The sequence below is a fragment of the Scyliorhinus torazame genome, chromosome 11 (genome assembly GCF_047496885.1).
Source record: "Scyliorhinus torazame isolate Kashiwa2021f chromosome 11, sScyTor2.1, whole genome shotgun sequence".
In the NCBI taxonomy this organism is placed as follows: domain Eukaryota; kingdom Metazoa; phylum Chordata; class Chondrichthyes; order Carcharhiniformes; family Scyliorhinidae; genus Scyliorhinus; species Scyliorhinus torazame.
Window position 1 is genome coordinate 166,135,293 of NC_092717.1, and position 16,950 is coordinate 166,152,242.

Sequence of the window (16,950 nt, forward strand, 5' to 3'; positions counted from 1 at the left end):
GGGGGGAGGGATGGGGGAGTGTATTAGGAATTCGATAGTAATAGGGGACATTATAGTTAGGGGGATAAATAGCATCCTCTGCAGCCAAGATCCCACCTCTTAAAGTCCGCCTTCATTCCCTCCACCAACCACTCTAAATTCAACTTATGCAGCTGGACTCGACTCCTCGTAACCTGTATCCCCAGGTAATGAAAGCTCGCCCCTAGCTGAAGCAGCAGCCTCCCCAAACTCTTCCTCTGCCCCGGGGCATTAATTGGGAATATCTAACTTTTCCCCATGTTCACCTTATACCGTGAAAAGAGGCTACACTCCCCCAAAAGCCCATGATCCTGCTGAAGCTCCCGATCAAGTCCGAAATATACAGCAGAAGATCATTCTGAAGAACTCGGTGCTCGACTGCCACCATCCCCACCCCCACCCCCCAGCTCAATACCCCCTCCACCCCTTCGAGACCCTAAGTGCCATTGCCAGCGGCTCATCACCAGGGCAAAGAGCAGCGGGGAGAGTGGGCAGCCTGTCCCAACCCGTAATGCAACCCAAAATACGCCAAATAAAAACAAATTACTGCAGATGCTGGAATCTGAAACCAATAAGAAAATGCTGTAAAATCTCAGCAGGTCTGGCAGCATCGGTCGGGAGAGAAAGGAGCTAAGGTTTTGAGTCCAGATGACCCTTTGTCAAAGCTGATAACGTTTTGAACCCAGATGACCCTTTGTCAAAATACTCCAAGCTGACCTTATTAGTCCGAACACTCAGCTTAGGTGCTTTATACAACAGTCAAATCCAGTTCACAAATTCCTGCCCAATACCCAAACCGCCCCAGCACCTCGAATAAGTCCGCCCACTCAACCAGATTGAAAGTTTTCTCTGCATCCATCGCCACAACCACTTTCACGTCTTGGCTTTCCGAGGGCATCATAATTTCATTCGGAAACCTCGAGACATGCATCTGCTGTTGCCGCCCCTTCACAAATCCTGTCTGGATCTCAGCTATCACCCCCGGCGCACAATCCTTTATCCATGTCATCAGCACCTTCGTCCACAGCTTTGTATCTACATTCAACAGTAAAATCGGGCAGTACGATCCACACTGTTCCGAGTCCCTGTCTCTAAAATGAGAGATACCGGGGCCTGAGACAACGTGGGGGGAGCTCTCCATCGACTCATTATACATCTCGACTTACAGGGGCCCAGCTCCAAACCAAATGTCTTGTAGAACTCGCTGGGAACCCAATCAGATCCAGGGCCTTCCCCATCTGCATCGACCCCACGCAATCTAGTACCTCCCTCAGCTCGATCGAGGCCCCCAATCCCTGCACCTTCACCTCCATCATCCTCGGGAATTCCAGCCAATCCAAAACGCCTCATGCCCTCATCCCCTAGCGAAGGCTCCGAGCTGTACAATTTCCAGTAAAAAGCCACAAAACCCCATTCACCTCCTCTTGCTCCGTTACCACCATACAACCGTAATCTCTCATCCGTCCAATTTCCCTCGTCGCCGTCTGCCTCCTCAGTGGATACGCAAGCATCCTGCTGGCTTTCTCTCCATATTCAGATACTGCCCCTCTGCTCTGTGCAGTTGCCCCACCACTTACCTGTGGACACAAGTCCAAACTCCATCTGGAGCTTCTGTCTCGCCTTCAACAGTGCTTCCACTGGTGCCGCTGAGTACCTCCGGTCATCCCTCAGAAAGACCTTAACCAACTTCAACCTCTCAGCCTGCTCCACTCTCTCTTTGTGCGCCCGGATTGAGCTAAACTCACCCCTTACCACCGCCTTCAGCGCCTCCCACAACGTGGAGGCGGAAACCTCGCCCATCTTATTCTGCTCCACATAGTTTTGAAGAGCCACCCCTATCTTTTTGCAAACCTCCTTAGCCGCTAATAACCCCACATCCAACCTCCACTGCGGCCATTGGGGTCTCTGCTTTGCCACACGCAATTTCACCCACTGCAGCGCATGGTCAGACACCATAATCGCCGAATACGCCGGGCTGACCTCTCCGCCAACATCGCCTTGTCCAGGACAAAAAAATCAATCTGGGAGAACACCCATTGGACGTACGAGAAGTACGAAAATTCCTTTGTCCTCGGCCTTACAAACCGCAATGGGTCTGCCCCTCCCATGTTTGCCATTGCCTGAAATCTTCAGGGGCCTGGGATATGACTGGTCTAACCTAGGGTCCAGCACTGCATGAAAATCCTCCCCATAATCAGCCAATACGTATCCCCTGTGTCTCCTCTGCACTCCCTAGTATCACACCTCAAAAGCCCACCATAAAAACTGTCAATGAGGACTATGAATGTATGCTGGCTAGCTACCTGGGAAGAAGAAATTTGCAAAGAAAGGTTGTAAAAAAAAGTTGGAAAGGGAAAGTTTTCAACCGGTGTGACACGTGCAACGGATAACTAACGGGCTAGGTGGACGTGTGTAATGATAAACTGCCTGCAGCACAGGTTATACAGCTATCTGTGATAAGTAAGAGGCTGAAGCTCAGCTTATTGCCTAATATATGAAGGAATCACGGTCGCTGCTGATAATACATTTGCGAAGTGTGCATATGGTGAATTGGACATTCTGAATTCTCCCTCTGTGTACCCAAACAGGCGCCGGAGTGTGGCGACGAGGGGATTTTCACAGTAACTTCATTGCAGTGTTAATGTAAGCCTACTTGTGACACTAATAAAGGTCTGGGATCTTTTCCCAAACCCGCCTCAAAAAACTCTACATCATCCCATTTGGGGCATACACATTCACCAGCACCACGGGAGTCCCCTCCCACTCACCATCACAAATCTACCTCACGGTCTGCCTCTCGTACATTTACTCCCTCCTCTGGCATATTAAAATAGAATTCCTGATTCTGGTGCATGACCCACACACGAGCAGGATATAATACACCGAACTTCACCGCTTTCCTGTAGACGGCCAGTTTGACCCTATTGAACCCAGCCCACTGCTTGGCCAAGTCCACAAACAAGTCCCAGTAGATAAGCATGTTTCCTTCCCAGGTACCTGCTCTCATCTGCTTCGCCCACCGCAGAACCTTCTCTTTATCCCTAAAACAATGCAACTGCACCACCATCTCTCTGAGCTGCTCCCCCGCCTTTGGCCTCCTCTTCAACGCTGTGTGCCCAATCTACTTTGGGAGATGGGTCAAAGACCCTCTTCCCCACCAACCTCTATTACATATTCACCACATACTTTGTGGCCTGCGTTCCCTCAATCTCTTCAGGCACCCCCACAGTTCCGGAGATTCTGCCTCCTGGATTCTCCGGGTCTCCACCTTCTCCCTCCGACCCTCCACCACGTGCACCATCTTTGCCTCCAATGAGGCCAGCCGGTCGTCATGATCCACCACTGACTCTTCCACCCTCTGGAGCGCCGAACTCTGTGCCTCCAGCCTTTGCTCCACTCTCAATAGCGGCCCTCATTGGCTCCGCCACCTTAGCCAGGTTCTCTGAGGCCTCTTGCCTCTGCTGTTGGAGCTTGGCATTCAGAAACTGCACCAATTGCTCAGTAGACCACTGGGCCGGCAACAACGGCCCAGAGCTCTCTGCCACATTTCCCTCTGTTGCACTTCGAAAATCCTCCCGGCCAGACTGCTGCCCCTTGATTGTTCCACTCTGCGTTTGAAAAGCCATAAACAGGCCCTACCGGAAGAGAATTTCTATCTTTCACTGTTCATGCACTTTGTACCAGCAAACGCCCCCTATATCAGGTGAAAAGTACCAAATAATTCCACCTCGAGCAGGAGCAACCAAATGTGCGACCACTCACTCCATGGCCACCACCGGCAGTTTTTAACCTACAGGGATTTTAACCACCTTGATATGATTTTACAGAAGAGGAATCTAAAAGGCATAATGGAATAGATTTCCCACAATATGTACAGGATTCCTTTCTAACCAATATGTAAAAACAAAAAAAGGTGGGATAGAGGAACAAAGGAATCTCAGAGACTACAAATAAATGAACTTTAAAAGTTGCCCACAGTGTAAAAAGGCTATAAAAAGCAAACCAAGGACTCAGCTTCATTGCCAGAGAGATAAACTGAAAAGTAGGGACGTTTTTCTAAACATGTATCAAATCTTGGTTAGATTAAGAGTACAACATGCCATTCTGGTTGCCATATAATAAGAAGGATACAGACGCATTGTGATGGGTGCAGAGAACATTAAAACAGGCGTGGTACCAGAAATGTGTGGGTATACATACCAGGAAAGGATTTATAACCAGTATTCAGATTTTCATGCCTCAATCCATGTCGGAATGGAGATGGGCAAGAATTAAAAATGGCAGGTGTGGTCTAAATCTGGGATTCCTGTCCCCATTTCCCCCTTGTGGGTTCTAATGGTTCCTGGATAAGGTGTAAATCCCTGCTATTTTCATGTTCGTAAATGGGCTGGATTCTCCGCTCCCCGATGTCGAAATCGCGTTCGTCGACGGGACGGAGAATCCGTTTTGGCGCCAAAATCAGGATTGGCGCCGGTTTTTCAATTCCCTGCCCCTTGAAAATCGGCGTACTCGAGGAGTACACCGTGCCAAGTATCCACCGCCTCAGGCCATTGCCTGAGGCCCACCCCGCGATAATGCTCCGTTGCCGACCAGCTCACACCACCCGGGATCCTCGCGTGACGGCTACGGACTCAGTCCGGGGCCGCCACAGTCGGGGGAGGGACAATTGGCGGACAGGGGGGCTTCTTCGGGGCTGGGGGCAATGTGAGCGGATGGTCCGGGGCGCGCAAGCGGCCGATGCGGGGCACTATTTTGGCGGTCCAGGTCCGCGGGCTGAGTCCGCCATGGAACAGGGCACGGCCGCTGCAGGCCGCCACCATGCCCATGCGCGGCCTCTGACCCGGAAGTACTGGGGGCCACAACGGCAGCAACAGCTGTGAGCTCCAAGACGGCTCCCTGCTAGCCCCTGGAAAAACAGGGATTCGGAGCCTTTTAATGCCAGTTTTCCTGGAGTAAAAGACCACAGTTTTCATGCCTACGTGGGGACTTAGTCTCCATGACGGAGAATCGAGCCCATGATCAATGGTAGCTCAAAGGAGTCATGAACCTTGGAGGAAGGCTGTTGTGGAGTCACAAAGTATTTGACAGGTACGTTTGAAGGTTTTTCTAACTTCAACTAAGTAGATGCTATCTGAAAATTTGAACATTAATGTAATGTAGTGATTGATCACAGGGCTCTGTCCTTAAAAGATATGCGACTATTAATGCGACCAGCATTGCTTGCATGTATCAGAGTACTTTATCCAGAGGATAAAATCCTCTTCTGCATTCAATTCAACGATATTTAGAATCTGACTTAATGTGTCGTCTGATGATTTCATCTTTCCCATTGATTTAAAATCCAGAGATCTGTTCAACCTCAGAAGTACATTCCAAAATCGATGATGGGCAGAACTCACAATAACTTAGAATACTATAATAACACTGAGAAGTCTTTGAATGTTCATAAAATTGTCAAAATAAACAAGTAATCATTTAAATTCTTCTTGAAGATAATCATATGACATGTTCATATAATATATAAACAGGCTTTCAAAAACCCCTTCAAAGACACACAATCCTCACAGTAACTCATAAAACTGTTAATCAAACACACATACAGTCCCTTCTATGGGTATTTGAACAACTGCCACAGAACTAAATTCATTAGTGAGGCTTAGAGATCATCCAAGCATTCATAATGGGATTTGATCTCAGCGCTGTCGAAACAAATACTCTAGAGCTAAATATATTGAAGCCTTTGAAGGAAGCTGAACAGATGGCCAACTTGTGAATCAAAGGACAATGGGTCATCAATGTGAGACAGTCTTCAAGAAATCTAGTAAGGAATTCAGTAGCAACTTCTTCATTCAAAGTGTGTGTGTTAAAGCAAATGGTATAGATGCATTTAGGGGAAACTAGATACGCAAATGGCGAAGAAGGGAATAGGTGTTTACAAGAATATATTTAGATTAATAATGTAGATGGGAGCAGGCTTGAGTGGCACATCAACATTAGCATGGGCTGATTGAAATGAACAGCCTATTTCTGTGCTACATATCCTATACAATCCTATGTAAACCATATACAAATTATTTGAGTCAGAGGTGAGAATGCTGCCACTGAGACTAATAATCTCACAGATCTGATAACTTCCTTGCTAAGGTTTCCATATCTGTAGTTTCTCTTTCTTTTTTTATTCACCCTATTAAAATGCTTCATTATCATTCAGTTTCCAGTTTTGACAAAGGGTTAAATCCAAACTGTTAACTTTTCTCTTTCCAGATTTTGACTGATTGATGTCCATTTCCTACAATTTTGTTTCACTGCAGATTATAGCATTTCCCTATTCCCCAGATGTGTCATGTGAGTTTGCCAATTAGTTCTGATTTAATTTTTTGCGGAAGGCCTAAATGGACTGAGAATGCTCAAACACATTTCAACCCTTAGGGTTATCTGAGACAAATGACGAAAATCCCATTAACCTGGACTGGCTTTGATATCCTGAAGTAAAAGGCCAATCCATGGGCTACCTGTTTCCCTATTTCTAAATAATAATTCATGGCAGTATTTAAAATCCCCGAATTGTGTTATAGCAGAGCACCAACTCCTAACCATAACTGATTATTTTAATTATTATATTTAATCGACTTAAATTTGCCTGCGTCACAATTGAAGACTGTTGTAGCACTGCCTCTACCCCCAGTTTACTTGCATTTGTGGCCATTTTAATGCTCTGGATAAGTCTAGGGCGGCCAGTTCGACCACTAACACAGCCTTCAATCTCCCAAATCTACTTGGTGTTCTGTGGACCACAGCGTTTTCGCTTGTTTCCGCAACATATCCAACAGTCACTGGATTTCAGTCTCTAACTGAGCCAATCTCCATGGTTTTAGTTGAGATGGATGTGGCTTTATTGGTTCAGAGTTTCTTAGATCTACAGCATGATTAGTTAATGGAGTACACTCTGGTGTTTCCCTACATCTCTGTCTATATTTTTCCAGTATCTTCATTAGATCTTCTCTCTGTTCTTCTGCTGATAAGTTTGTATATTTGGTTTTAGATCTCCCTCTAATATTTTCAAACAGAGCCTTGTATTCACTTTCTTCGTCAAAGTCAAAGGCAACATGCATCCTTTTGTCAGGTTTCTGACAGTCCATATTGGAGAGGACCCCGTGAATGAGTTTCTTCTGTATTTCTGTCTCTCGTGTAATGCAGCCAGTCTTTCCTGATTATCCAATGAAAGTTTATCCAAATTTTGAGGATCTTCTACAATCAAACTACTAGCAGTATTGTCAATACTGAGGGAAATATTTAAACATTTTTAATCAATAAACATCTTCAATCCCTCGGGCTTTACGTTCTCTCTTTTCTTTCACATGGTTACTTTCAGCGACAAGTAAAGCTGAGGGTTCAATCTTTGTTTTACAGCTTTTACCTCGTCCTCGGGAGTCTTCGTAATCAACAGTTTTTATCTCTACTTAGTAATACGGACATATACAATTTATGCTTTCGAGAGTTCAACATTCCTTATTTACTTTCAGATATACAAAGGTGAAGCCTGTGACTAGGCGTGTCCACAGTGGATGTGTTGAATTGAGTACATATTGTTCCCTTTAATGGTGGTGACGTGCAACCACTTTCCCCATCATTCTCAGAATCAGAGGGTGGCACATTATTGGTTTCATGAATTTTCTGTTTTTTGTTAACAGATATGGCGACAGAATCATTGTATGATTCTTCATCCACTTTCCTTTTCATTTTCACAAGAAATTGATCACTAATTATTTCATCATCTCCTTTGCTATTGGCTTCCTTTACCTTGAAGAGGCACCATGGGCCTTTAAGAGAATGTGGGTTAATCAGCAGTTTGCTCGGTGTCACGTCAAAGTCATTGCTGTCCTTGTCCTGAATAGCTCATGCCACGCTATTGTGTATATTTTCCTTCAAAACAGGCATGCTCTGGGAAATATTTGCACCTGAGTGAATGGCATTGGGTTTATTGCAAGATGCTGTAACAGATTACTTTTCAAAGAGTCTAATTCACTTTCTTCTTCTCATTTGCTGTCTTCTTTCCTAGCTTTCAAATAATTACTTGCCATTTGTTCAAGATCAGTTGGTGACAGATCTATTCAGTAGCAGTTGTTCTTCATAATCAGAATCCAAATTGGATTCAGAACTCTCATCTGAATCTTCATCACTGTTATTCCTATTAGATTCAGACTCCTCCTTCAGTTTTGTAGGTCTCAGAATCTGGTTCTCTACTAGATTTTATCTTTGACAAATTTCTGTGAGGAATCATTCTCGTAGAGATAATTTCATCAGTATTAGCAGAATCAGATTCACTACCATTGTCATGTGGGGCGTGATTAATATCTTTCAACATTTCTTTTTTTGAATCATTTAATGCCCAATGAGATTTCCTAATTCCCACATGCTCTGCCATTGGCATCTCATGTGCTATTCACAGTACATCATTCGACTCTCTGTAATCGCAGGTGAAGCTACAACCTTCACTCCTGCCAAATCATTCCACAAAAGTAAGTCTACTCCGTTCACTGAAATTTATTAACCACCTTGACAACTACTGGATCTGATACTAAATCGCACTTCAATTGTACCTTAAACAATGGATCTGGGATATAATCTTAATCTATCCCATTCACTAATACCTTAGCTTTCATTGAACTCTGGAGGGGAAACCAAATCCTTCTTCAGTAAGAGATTTGAGTAGCACCCGTATCCCTTAAGATAGTTATGGGTTTGACTACATCAGTTGAAGAAAATGGGTACATCTTCCCCTGAGACAAAAACCCTGCATATCTCTCATCTACCTCATTCACCATACCTGCTCCCACAGCAGTGCTTACCTCAGGTCTCCTAAGTCCAGTTAAAGCTACAGAATGCCCTGTAGTATTCTCCACTTTTGTTCCCTTTTCAAATCCTCCTTATGAACTCCAACACATCCTGTGGACTTTCCTTGCAACTTCCAACATGCTGAAGGAACATGTCCCACCTTATTACAATGGTAACACCTAGGCTTTTGAATCGCACCTTCACCTTCAGTACCTTCCTTCCTGGTTTGAGTAGGATATCACAGAGCATTTCCAGCTATCTACTCTTTAGCTTGGCTACATGCCTTCCTTTCACTTTCCCACTTCCTATCCTTTTCAAAATGATAGAAGTGATGGAACAAAAGTTTACATTTATGAATCAGCTCATAATCATCAATTGTTATTGCTGTTTGTCTGGTAGTCATCACCCTTTAGTCTTCAACATGGGTTCTTATCATAGAAGGTAGGACATTCTTAAATTCATCCAAGAGAATGACCTCTCTAAAAGCCTCACAAGTAGTTGTAAAACCCAATGCTCGTACCCATTTATCAAAATTGTTCTGCTTTTAACCCTTTCAAATCTGTCTCGGCTGTCTCCGTAAACTCCAAAATCTTTGTCGATATGCTTTGGGAACTAGTTCATATGCACCCATAATAGCCTTTTTTACCTCATCATAATTCTTAGACACCCCCTCTTACAGGGAAGCATAAACTTCCTGTGCCCACCCCATCAATTTACTTTGCATGGGTAATCTCCACTTTTCTTTTGCCAACTCCATTTGGGTTGCTATTTTCTCAAAAGCCCTAAAACAAGTTTCTACCTCTTTCTCTCCGAATTTTGGGAGGGCCTATATAAATTTAGTCATAATGCACTGGGTTTCGTTCTAAGGTTTAGCTCCCCTCTTGGTCCTGGCTGATCCCCTCAGATTTCCAGTGCCTTAAGCTGAAATTCTCTCTCTTGTCGCTTTTTCATCTCTCTCTAATTCCAGCCTCCTCATTTCATCTCCATTTCTTTTTCTTTTTCCTGCATCTTCATTTCTTTTTCTTTTTGCTGTATCTCTAACTGTTTCATTTGGATTTTACTGATGGTTGCCATGACCCAAGCTGTGTTTCTGGCATCTCCTTCAGATTTCAATGTTGAGCAATCATTTCAGTCATCTCTACCTTCCTAGCTTTGGCTGGCTGCTCTATTTTTATTTCACCTACCAATTCAACGAGCTTGACTTTTTGAAGCCCTTTTAAATAAATCAGAGACAAGTTGTCCACCTTAGGAAAAATCTTCGCAGCTTACAGAGCTACATTACTACAAACCCGGTATCTTGTTTTAATTAACACCCAAGCTTCACTGTCTGTCATTCCTAAGATCTTGGACCTGAGCCCCAAATTATGTTACAAGAACCTGGGTTAGCGCACAATTAATTCCAGTCCCCTTGGTCAGAGTTGCAACACAATTGAATTTACAAATAGTTCTTCGAAAAATATCCACGGTCTTTTGTCCTTGGCTGCCCAATAATTAGTCTCCAAGTTTGTAAGTTTAAACACAATTACGTTTTATTAATAACAAGACTTATAATGAAATATTAAACAAATAAACTGGTTAACTATTATCTAATTCCTAATCCCCCACTTTAACTTGCCCCGACAATCTACACACAAAATACAGACAAACACTAAGAGGAGGAGGTGTGGAAAAATAGTAATGAAGGGAATAAAAGTCTTTGCTTCAGATGGTTATTTTTAGCACACTGTCCTTCAAACCAAGCTTTCAGGTCAAGAGTTCTGCTTTCCAGTCTGTAATGGTTTTTATTGTAGATTCATTCAGGTCTCTGCAGTTTCAGAAATACATTTCTGGAGAAAACACGAGGGAGAGAGCGCAGGTCCTTTTCTCTGTGTGTCCAGGTCTCGACTCCGCTTTCCTTGGGTCTCTGGAAATAAATACTCAGGCAGGATCCAATCACCACCTGTTACCTGACATTTCATTGGCCATCAGCCAACCAATCGAATCCCATCCCATCTCTCGGGAGCCATGAAGTCTGGGTCTTGCTATCCAAAGCTAGCAGCACCACATATTATGTTGCAACTTTTTGAATTCCTCCTTTTCTCTGCTGCTTGACTTAAAGACACATGTCCATTAAGCATCCATGGATCAAAAATAATGACGGCAAAAGAAAGGGGAAATAATGGAATCAGCAGGAAGGACCCTTACAGCTTTACGTTTTGGACAAATCAAGATATTATGAGTAATCAAGACCTAAGGTTATCATAGACAGGTCAGTGAGGTCTTGGCAATGTAACACCCTCTCCAACATCAAATGGAAAAGATACAAAGGAAGCTGTTGACGGGACTTTGTGATTGCAGACAAGACAATCGAAAGGAAAGCTGCAGTCAATAAGAAGGCAACCTGAACAATCATGGAGGAAGAGCTGCAGCCAATGAGGAGAGAATTACAATGGCTTTTATTTAAAGAATATATATTTAGAACCCCTACAGCACAGAAAGAGGCTATTCGACCCATTGAGTCTGCCACGACCTCTTGAAAGACCACCCTACCTAGGCCCAATCCCCCAACCTGTAAACTCACCTTAAGGGGCAATTTGGCATGTCCAATCCAACTAACGTGCACATCTTTGGACTGTGGGAGGAAACCGGAGCACCCAGAGGAAACCCACACAGACGCAGAGGGAATGTGCAAACTCCACATAGTCAGTCATGTTAAGTAATGGGTTAAGAGACATTCCAATTAGTTGTCTCATTTATGTTAAGTATCCAATAATTGACACTGATATGTAAAGGGGCTTCAGGTGGCCTTTGTGTCAGGTGATGTGATGATAGAGTGTTGGTGAAAAGGAGCAGAAACTTGGACTATACAACAGCAGCTAAACGCCTAACAATTGGTAGCCGAGAATGGTTGCTGTGCAAATGTGGAGGGTTCAAAGATACAACTTTTCCAGACCAAATCAAGGAGTGAGTGAGAAGAAAAAAATATACATATGGCTGAACCTAGGATAAAGATGGCCGGATATGACTATCCCCCCTTATTTTCTGAAAGAGGATCGTACGACCAATGGAGAAGTGCAGTAGTTATGTGGACTAAGTTAACTGCCTTGGGAAAGAGAAAACAAGGTATGGCATTGGCTCTTTCTCTACCATATGACAGTAAAATCCAGAGCAAAGTGTTTTCTGAGCTGGAATTGGAAGAGTTAGACTCAGAAGAAGGTCTACAGACTCTATTACGTTATATGGATAAGAATTATAAAAAGGATGACTTGGTATGAAGCATGGTTGGATTTTGATAGGTTCCGGAAAATAGAGGATTTCTCCATTGAAGACTATATAATGGAATTTGGCAGACTATATAAAAGGCTGCAGAAACAAACCCTGGAATTTCCACAGTCTGTGTTGGCCTTTAAATTACTTGACTGTGCTAGAGTGAACAACATGGATAGGCTCCTGGATTTGACAGGAGTTCAGTTTGTGGATAAGGATACCTTATTCGAACAGATGACAGAAGCTTTAAAAAGGTTTCTGGGGAAACATTCATTTCCGATGGCTTTGATGACCCAAATAGGTCAGCCTGCAATAAAGCAGAATATGGAAGATACACTACTAACAGGTTGGCGAAATCGTACGGCTACGAACAGGTTCCAAAACTATAGAAGGAGATCGGGACCCTGAAACTATGAAGACAGAAACCCAGTTAGAACCTACAATAGGAAGATGAACCCCAGAAATGCATGGGGCATGATAAATTGATGTTTTCGATGTGACTCTCAATACCATTATGCTTTCAACTGTCCAACACATTATAATAGAGTGTTTGAAGCGACACATGACACGGAAGAGTCAGAAGAGAAAAAAGATAGTGACCAGAAAGTAGGCATTGTCCTATTAACAAGTAGTCTGACAATTGATAGCTACTGTCGACCCATTTAATTTTTGCTATTTCCCTTCTGTCCAACATCACCTTCAAACTTGCGATCTCCATCATTAACCTTTTGTGGAGTGCACATTTCCCCACAGGGATTTATTGTCAATGTGACATTCAATAGGTATATTACCCAAATCCCCTAATTCCAAAATTTCTGTCACTATCTGAGATATATAAAAGGCCATATCCACCGCCTCTACAAGACATTTCAGCAGCCAAAGTGCTTTTGACCACGCTCCTTATTTTCTTTGTTTCCCACACAAGAGGGCAACATTTACCATTGTTCCCCAAAAGGAAAATTATAAAACTTCCTGCGCTTGAAACCCCATCACATAAATTTGCATAGGACTCATCACTATAAACTATGAGTTTCAAGTGCCGACAGTCACCTAAAACCGGGTACCTCAAAACACACTCCTACATTTTTAGTTTGATCAATGCTTTATTTGCTCTTATTATGGCTTTCACTTTGGGATCATTGATTTTTGTACTCAACTCTAAGTCATAAAAACTCACGTCCGGTCTAGTCTGTCTACCTAACCAATTCAGTTGCCCAATTAAACTTCGCAGTTGCTCTTTTTCCATCTTTGAAACCGTTGCGTCTTTTTGTGAAACCTGGTCACAACTAATTGCCCTAATAACTTAGTCTGTCCGATTTCCAGTCCAATCTATTTAAATGCACAGGAAGCCTGACTGCCAACCCTGAATTCTTTCCTCAAATCAGATTACAATAGCTTCGAAATCACTAGTCCCACCCCACAAAAAATCATCGACATGTATCATAAAGGTGCCAGAAAGATTTCCTTTATAGTGCCAGTAAAACATTGCCGGATCTGCTATCAACTGGCAGCAGCCTAATTTTAACAAAACTGGTAACATACCAGAAAAATACCAGACTCCAGACGCATTATTTAATCCATATACACATTTGTTCAACTTCCAGAGTACCTCTTCTGTGTTAGCTGCCTCTTTAGGAGGTGGAGAAAAATGTCTCTCTGGAGCTGATGTTCCTGCAAAAAGGCAGATTTTATATCTATAGATTTGCATTTCCATGCCTTTGTGGCTAATAGAGCCAAGAAGATCTTTAAAATCACCTTTCCTGCCATAGGTGAATCTACCCTTAAATCCTGATCTTCTAAGTTTTCTTCAAATCCCCTTGCCACAAGCCTGACCTTTGCCTTATAAGTTCCATCCGGAATAACCTTTTCCGTGCAAATTCATCTGTGGGATAGAGCTCTTTGTCCCCTATCCGGTACTTCCGTGAACACCCCAAATTCATTCCAACTATGCAGTTCTTGCTGTTTGGCATCTTTGATAACTTTTTCATCTAATTTATTGGAAGCCACCAAAATCTCACGTGCATGTGGGCTTCTACTCCTAATAGTATTCGTAGTCTTACTCATGTTCCGAGACCTTGATAAACTACGTCCCCTCTCCTGCCTGGTATCTCGTTCTGTACTGCAATTGCTTGATCTTTCCCTTCTGCTGCGGGATGTCCTTTCAATAGTTCCCAACCTCTTCCTGCAGACCTGTTCACTATCCGATGTACTATCTGAACTGGCACTGCATTTCTGTGCCCTCCATTTTTGAACTTCGTGTTCCCAATCCATTGTCTTGACTCCCTCCCCTGAATGATGTACATTCAACCAATGTTTATACTTTCCAGTGGCCTTCCCTGCTCTACTAATAACAGTTGCATCCTTCCATTGACTAGACCCTTCTGGCAAGTTTGTCACTTTTGTACCAACTTTTGGCAGTTGTCCTTTCAGATAAATGGCCTGTTCTAATTCATCAGAAGTGTTGTGTTCCTCTACAGAAACCCTGTCTATATCAGTTAACTGGTTCTCATAGTTCTGTAACATGTGCGTACCAGATGAACCTGGTTCCTCATTATGTCTATCTTCTTTATCTAAATTTGGAAATTTGTAGTTTGTACCGATTATCCTTGATGAATGTACCCTAACAGTTTGATTGCCATGTTGCAAAATAATTGTTTTGCCATTTATGCCTATGGTCTTCCCTGGGCCTTTCCATTCATTAAAATTGTCTCTCTTATAGTATACTATGTCTCCTTGCTGAAAAACGGTATTTGATGGCTGTAAATTATGCCTTAAAGCTGTGCAAATTCTTTCAGAGACTTCTGCTTCCAAAACAGCTTTTCTACTGCTATGTAATGCATTTAAATGCTCAGCAAAAGCAGAGCTAATTGTAGTCCCTTCCCAAGCTGGAAGCTGGTCATCTAAAATGGATGGAATTTTAGCATTTCTACCAAACGCTAATTAATAGGGACTAGAACCCCCAACCATCTGCAATGAATTCTTTGCATGTACCGCCCATGCTAAAGCTGAATTTAGCTTGCAATTCGGTCTATTTGCCAAAATATTCCAGGGCATGTCATCGATTACAACATGGTTTCTTTCACAGACACCATTACTAAATGGGCTTTCCGCAGCCATATTCATAACTGTGATATTCACATTTTCACACATATCCCTAAACTCATCATTAGCAAATTCGTCCCCATTGTCCGTAAGGAATTTTGCCGGTGGGCCCATTCCTGTCCCTATCCATTTTTCCACGATTTGATCCAGAATTACTCTCTTTTCGGGGCAGCACGGTAGCATTGTGGATAGCACAATTGCTTCACAGCTCCAGGGTCCCAGGTTCGATTCCGGCTTGGGTTACTGTCTGTGCGGAGTCTGCACATCCTCCCCGTGTGTGCGTGGGTTTCCTCCGGGTGCTCCGGTTTCCTCCCACAGTCCAAAGATGTGCAGGTTAGGTTGATTGGCCATGATAAATTGCCCTTAGTGTCCAAAATTGCCCTTAGTGTTGGGTGGGGTTACTGGGTTATGGGGATAGGGTGGAGGTGTTGACCTTGGGTAGGGTGCTCTTTCCAAGAGCCGGTGTAGACCCGATGGGCCAAATGGCCTCCTTCTGCACTGTAAAGCTGACCAAAGATACTCAATGGAGTTTAAAACAATGAGAGGTGATCTTATTGAAATAAGGAAGATTCTGAGGGGCTTGACAAGGTCGATGCTGAGTGCTTTACCTCATTGGGACACATTTTAAAATAGAGGGTCCTCCAATTAAGAAGGTGTTGAGGAGAAACGTCTTATCTCAATGGGTCACCAGCGTTTGAAATTCTCTTCCCCAATGAGCAGTGAAGGCTGGGTCACTGAATATATTCAAAGCTGAGGCAGACAGGTTTTCATTGACAAAGAATCAAGGGTTATGGGGGACAGGCAAGAAAGTAGACTTGAGGCTACATCAGATCAGCCACAATCTTACCGACTCCTGGAGCAGGCTCGAAGGGTTGAATGGTTTATTCTTGCTCTTATTTCTTCTGTTTTATGTTCTTTTTGAAATTGACCCCAAACAAATCTGATGGTAAATGAACAATTCTATTTTGTTCCCTCACTCTAGCTTTAAGAAACAAATGCCTTCAGTTAAAGGCAATGACTAAAAAGTGCTTCAAATTAATTTCACCAAGCACAAAGAAAACATCAGAAGTCCCATCACAAGTCCACATCTTGCTCTGCTCCCATTCTGTCTTCCATCCAGTTTTGGACTTGGGTCAATAAGTTGGCCCTTCAGGTGAAATGTGCACAAGTTAACTCATCCCACACACGAGGCTCAATTAAAACCAGAATTTGGTAATGCAGCAATATTTGTGTTAGCAGCTGGTACGTTGAGGTCTGGTGCTGTTGCATGAATCTCCCTGTATGAATCATTGTCAACTTCCGTCATTCAACCAGCCGGAGTGCTAATATTTCACACCAGCTGTGCTCCTGCACCTGCTGCTGCACAATACATACTGACAGAATAAATTTAAAGGCACCTGATTGTGTGTGCAATAAAAGCAGAAATGCTAGATTCAGGTAAACAAATAAACATGCTTCCTCGCTCCATTTTATCTGAAGTAAATCACAGCCAATGAGATTTGCACATATAATTCGAACAAGCACAAATTCGAACACTGACTCATGGACACACTGGTGGAGTTTTCTTCATTCAGGGAGAGATAGGAAAGCCAGTTTTTATATGCAGTGTTATTGCAATCATTCTGCCTCTGCCCATCCTTTCTGGGGAATTTAGCAATATATTTATCGTTTTGCTCCAGATGGGAAAGAGAGGAAATCCTCCGTCAGAGCAGAGTTGCCTGAAATTATCATTTATTAACACAAAATGTG

The 16,950-nt window shown here is 43.2% G+C and overlaps 1 protein-coding gene across 4 annotated transcripts in view; it reads right to left on the reverse strand.

Moving 5' to 3' along the window:
* The window catches only part of LOC140385628 (matrix metalloproteinase-16-like), a 374,928-nt gene that overhangs the window by 274,663 nt on the left and 83,315 nt on the right, over positions 1 to 16,950 (reverse strand). The window lies entirely within an intron of this gene.